This window comes from Artemia sp. Qi Xiang Cuo, chromosome 10 (genome assembly GCF_049724085.1).
Source record: "Artemia sp. Qi Xiang Cuo chromosome 10, ASM4972408v1, whole genome shotgun sequence".
Lineage (NCBI taxonomy): Eukaryota > Metazoa > Arthropoda > Branchiopoda > Anostraca > Artemiidae > Artemia > Artemia sp. Qi Xiang Cuo.
Window position 1 is genome coordinate 35,676,011 of NC_142803.1, and position 6,129 is coordinate 35,682,139.

Below are 6,129 nucleotides of genomic sequence, written 5' to 3' on the forward strand. Positions count from 1 at the left end.
AAAAGTCAATGGTGTTCACACGAAAAGTGTACAAGACTATCTACAAAATGAATCAAGTTACACTCTACATAGAAATCATAGACTTCGTGCTAATCAATATCGAAAAACTAAAGCCTTTTACCCATTGCATATAATGCAAGCAGATACCCTGACTCTAGATGAGATTCAACGACGTCACAATACACCGTACAAGTACATTCTACTTGCAATCAGTGTTTATAGTCGTTATGCATATGCAATTCCATTGCGATCAAAAAGAGGAATTGAAGTTGCTCAGGCCATTGAAAGTATTCTCGAACAGGATTCACATAAAAAGATTTAAACGTATCGTGGTAGTGAATTCATTAATCCCCATGTTGCAGAAGTACTAGAGAAATATAGTACACTGCTCTATCATAGTTATAGTCCCATAAAGGCTGCATTGACAGAGCAATTTAAAAGAGATATTCGAATTATAATTTCAGATATTTTACACTGAAAAATACACCAGCTTTTATTCAAGATTTAGGGAAAATCATCTTGATCTATAATCAACAACACCATCGATCATTGTCCTATTCTACGCCAATAGAAGTTCATCATTCAGATTATGGCACAACTAACATCTTTCATAAAGAATATTCGAATGAATCAATTGTCAAGAAGAAAAATAAATTCAATGTTGGTGATACTGTTCGAATTAATAGAACAACTAATGCTTTTGAAAAGGGGAATTACTTGTGGTCCACAGAACTTTTTAAAGTCGCAAAAATCCTAGACACTAAACCCATAACTCATCGTTTGCGTGATACCAAAGATGAAGAGATTCTCGGCGGCTTTTATGAATATGAGATACAAAAGTTAAAAATAATAGTGAAATCTATCCAATTGAAAAGATATTTCAGCCAAAGACTCAAGTTTGTGATGAACGGTTACATGTTTGAGTTCTTGTACACAACTCCGATTTTGGTTCATGGATTGGTGTTGAAGATATGGACACTGCCCCATGATTTCTACGTGACATTCATGTCCAACGTTTCCATTCCTCTCTACAACGACCTGTATGCGACAAGTAATTCTTGGAAGAAACTCTCACCTACCGTCAAATAATACGGCGTGTATGAATAGGCCCTTGACGCCTGTATCCTCAAAAATAAATGTTACCTACTGAGAAAGGATCGTGTGTATGATATAAAAGTTATAACAATGAATTGTTCAATCTTTGTCGAGTATGAATGGGTTGAAGCACTTAAATCTAGGGAATATCCACATGCAAAATTGAAATATATTGAATACGATAATATGACAGATTTGTGTCGTACAATCAATAGAAAAATATCATGGTAAATTCCATCGTAGGAATGGAAAATTCCATTATAATTATTCATTGAAACACGATAGGATTTACATTACCTCACCCGTTGACACTGAAATAATTATTCTCAATGATAATATGAGAGACGTTCTTGGCTTTCAACAGAGTATAATTAATAGGAAAAGCGCTGTCATTGTTCACGTGATGTATCAAGTTTTTTTTGCTGATTATCCTTGGGGTTTTGCCTCAATTTTTTGTACATTTTTCTATGCATCCTTTTTGTAAGTATCGAGAGTCGGTAAATCAGATGTCTTCCATTTGCGTTCTGTGAAACGAAAAACATCTCATGAGCTTGTACATCACTGCAATATAATTCCTTTTCAGTATGATACTGTAAACACTTTGTATTTGGAGCTCTGTCAGTTAACACTAAGAAGTGAAGTGGGTGGTCCTGTAGCAATAACAAAAGCTTTAGCAGTATTTATATGTCATTTTCGACCCATTGTTGGCGATAGCACAATCACCTAAAATGAACAATAGGAGAATTCCATTTGTATGCCCTGATATCGAGTGCTATGTTGATGCTCTGAATCCAAGTCAAATAGGCAATGGATTGGACTACTACAAGGGTTGTGCTACAATGTCTGGCTATGGTTTTGGTAGCTGGTTTGCTCGGCTATTTCGTTCTGCACTACTCCTTGCCAGAAAATATCTTGTACCTGCTGCTTCGAATTTTGCTGCCTCCACACTACAGGACTGGGGCTCGGGCAAGAATTAAAAGGATAGTGTTAAGAAAAATATTAGATCTTCAGCAATATCTGTTGTTGAGCAACTAAAATATTGACAAAATGGAGATGGATTGAATAGGATGCGTTTGCGTCCTTCACTCACAAGTCTCAACCCAGCCTGGAAGTAAAGAACATCACCAAGGGCTTTGAGGAATAAAACAAGGAAGAGCAATAGGCAGAAGAAGAAATAGAAAAAGATTATTATACCAAAGGATGATTTCTCCTCTTATTCTGACTTCTCTCCTACGCAAGGAAGCTAATCCATAAATCTGTTCCTTTTTGACGCTCTTTAGAACTGAAAATGATTATGTTCATGTCAAATATGGGCACCATGAACAATTCCATACCCGACAACCTCTCTCAGAAAATATACACTTTCAAGTATTTTTCGATGAAGACTATTTCATGGATTTGTCATGAACATTTTTTGATTTAAATGTTGCTGTGAAGAAAAAGTCAGATAGTACAACTGCGAATGCTGGCGATTGTCTCTCCTACGAGAACTGTATTCTAAACAACCTATTCAAACAAATTAATGTATTTATTAATGGTACTTTGGTGAGCACTAGTAATAATTTATCCAACTATGCAAGCTGCATACAATTTATGATGATGACATCTAAGCGATACAAGGAGTTGAGAGGACAAACATTAGGCTATCAATATCGATCTGGCGTTGATATTGACGGCCAGTTCACTACTGCAGTGAACCAAGTATCATCTAGTCGGAAAATTAAATCATGAGATATTCAATATTTCCCACTGGCTACCCCCCAATCTTAAGATTGACATAAAGTTACAACTGGCCCCATCGAATTTCATTCTGAGAAAAACACTACCTGCAGCACCCGATGCAAATGTCATTATCGCATCTGCAATTCTCCACATCTAAAAACAATAGGTTATGAGCTGTGTTGCATTGGTAGTGAACAAGCTGAGAGCCAATGGCAAAAATATTGAATTTCTCGTCCACCAAACGATCGCCACTCAATGTGAAAATACAAACGGCTCTCGTAGCTATGGTGATTCATCATTTATAAACGGAGAAATTCCATCGAAATTACCTTTGGCCTTTGTGAAGATTGGCAGTGCCGCTGGATCCTGGAGTGAATCCCCCCATGATTTTATTTTTTTCGGTCTATCTAGCCTTGTGTGCAAAGTGAATGGTATTCCACTGTACACTCTATCTTTTGACAAAAAATCCTATAGAACTCCTAGATGCAATTCCTAGATCATGATTCACAACTATTTGAAAATGGAATAACCGATTCAATGTTTTCAAAAAATCATGGGTTAATTGTTCTGGACTTGTCGGGGACTCAGGATATGAGCAGAGTACGAACAGGGAATGTACGTTTAGAGTGTACATTTGCCGATGCTCTGACTGAGAGTTTCACGCTAATATCATTGAGTCAATTTGAAACCTATTTGGAAATCACATCCGACGGCACTGTTCTACTAGACCTAGCACCATGAACACAAACCAAATAATCAACGTTTTTAGTATGGATCCATACATATCCCAGTAAAAGTCCTATTGCATACCTTCGGACTTCATTGAAAAAATTCCAAGTGTTAACAATACCCTAATCATTGTTAATAGCAGTCCATCGACTTTGAAGACCGGTCATTGGCTATGCATCTTTCAAACAGAGAAGGATATTGAATTTTCTTATCTTCTTGGCATATCGTATAAATTGTACACGCCATACATCAGCAACTTTATTGAAAGCAGTGGGAAAACCAGTAGAATACCATATATTTAAAAGATAAGATTCTTTCCTTCTAAAGATGATTCGGGCAGAAATTAAACGTCACCCAATTGAGTTCAAATACCACTTCCAAGTGTCTAAAATTTTAATCAGCAAAAAGATAAAGTGCATTCTAGCTACAGTCAAACGACGACGCTAGTCGTTCGATTTTCGCTAAGATAATTAGTAGCAAAAAAACGCCACGTACGATATTTCTAAGGAAGTTTAAAGGGCAAAAAAAACCGTGTGAATGCTTGAATCATCAAAAATATTTAAAAAAGATTATTGGACGAAATATTTACATCCTTGGCCCTCTTGGTCCAATGGCGAGCAATCCTTACAGCGCAGGACGAAAGAACTGCGTTTGGGAGTGGGGTAAATGTGTTTTTTAATTTTAATATGAAGTCAGATCTAAAACGATTAGTACGAAATCATTATATTTCGGTCACCGTTATTGTTATTGAAGTGACCCGTTGCTGTTCGACTAAGCATGTAAGTTCAATAAATCTATTGTCTTTCTTATCTGTTTTTATTTTATTTATATGTCTGCGTCTAGTCCAATAATAGGCAATTAGTTCGTAAGTCTCCAAGGTAAATGCTCCCAAAGGAATCTGATCTCCAGATAGCTCAAGAAAGAAGAGGCCACATTTATATGTCTACATATTCAATTTGCTCTTATTAATTGAGAGCGGCACCACAATACCCAGCGCTATAAGCGGCGCTATCGGAGAAATTTCTATCGCCACAAGTTGCAAATCTTTTATCGCTACAAATCATAAATTTTTCCACTACTACAAAATAAAAATCTTCTATCGCTACAAATGGTGCGTGTCGGAAATTGGAGGAAAACTGCGAACTAGTTAGTCTATTTAAACTTTGTAATTTGAATTTAATTGTTGGAGAGATACAGATATATAAATAAAGTGCTTAGGCCTATAACCGCTAAACTACAATAGGAAACTCATTATATATCATGGGAGATAATAGCCTACCCCAAAATAGTTGAATCAAAATTTTAAGTTGATATAAACGCAAAAAAAACAAACATGGACGATCTAAATGAATTACCAATAGTGCAAAAGTTCGTCGCAAAAAATTTAGAGATTGCAAAATCTATCCCGGAATACAATGGTCAGTCAGATATTGACGAATTTAATATCCAATTGAACCAGTTTGTACAATTAACAAAAACAGACGTTGGACCGTTAAAAGACATGCTGCTTCTACAATTAAGAGGCCAGGCCTTAACCTTTCTAAAACAGGTCGAACATACCATAGGCAATAACGCCAACTTGCCAATAAATACGGTTGATGACTTGTTAAAAGCATTCAAAGAGAGACTTATAGAAACCAGTTCTATAAATAAATTAAAACAGGGAGTAGTAAGCTTTGATTTTTCACAAAATATAAGGGAATATCTCGATAACATACGCATTTCTGTAGAAGCAAAATACGGAAGTGGCTCGGGGCAACTGTATGAAAAAGTCATACTAAATACCTTTTTGCAAGGGCTACCCCCAAAACTATATAGATTAGTAATATCCAAGAATATTCAGACGTTGGATCTTGCAGTCCAAGAGGTAGATTGATTAATCGAAGTTGATAAAATGGTTGCTAATCATAGTAATGCAAAAATAAATAGCTTAGGCGACTCAAACGCGAACCTAGTCTTCAAGGGCGATCAGGCAACCCCCAATTTCTTTTCAAGGGATAATTCCCCAGTGGCACAAAGAAATAAAACGCCAGAACCTGCTAGGCAGAAAACAGTACGTTTTCAGCCCATTAACCCTACAATAATAAGGTGCCATAATTGCAATCGTGTTGGCCACATAGCGAGAGAGTGCCACTATGTCCCCAATCCCACACCAAGAAATGCTGTCGGTAATAGGCAAAATTACGGCAACCATTTATTCGGAAGAACACATTTTAGTACTGGTCATACAAGAGGATCGAGCAAGGGGGGAAAGCACCACCCAGTACCTTATAATGCGCACAAACCCTTTCTGTACAACCTTTTCCCCAAGTGGCACATTAATCAACGTGTCGAAAACACGAATATTCGCCACGGTCAATATACGACGAGAATAAAATTTATAAACCACTAAAATTTACCTAAGAGAAATGAAAATTTTACACGCGAATGACATTGGGGATCAGTACCAGAAGACGGCACTAACACGAGAAATCCATGTTACAATAATAATACTTGGAAAAAACAGGCAGACGTAAATCATTTAAATATGCCTGCGGAGCCCAATACGCCTCAACATCTATTACAGGCACTGACACATGAAAT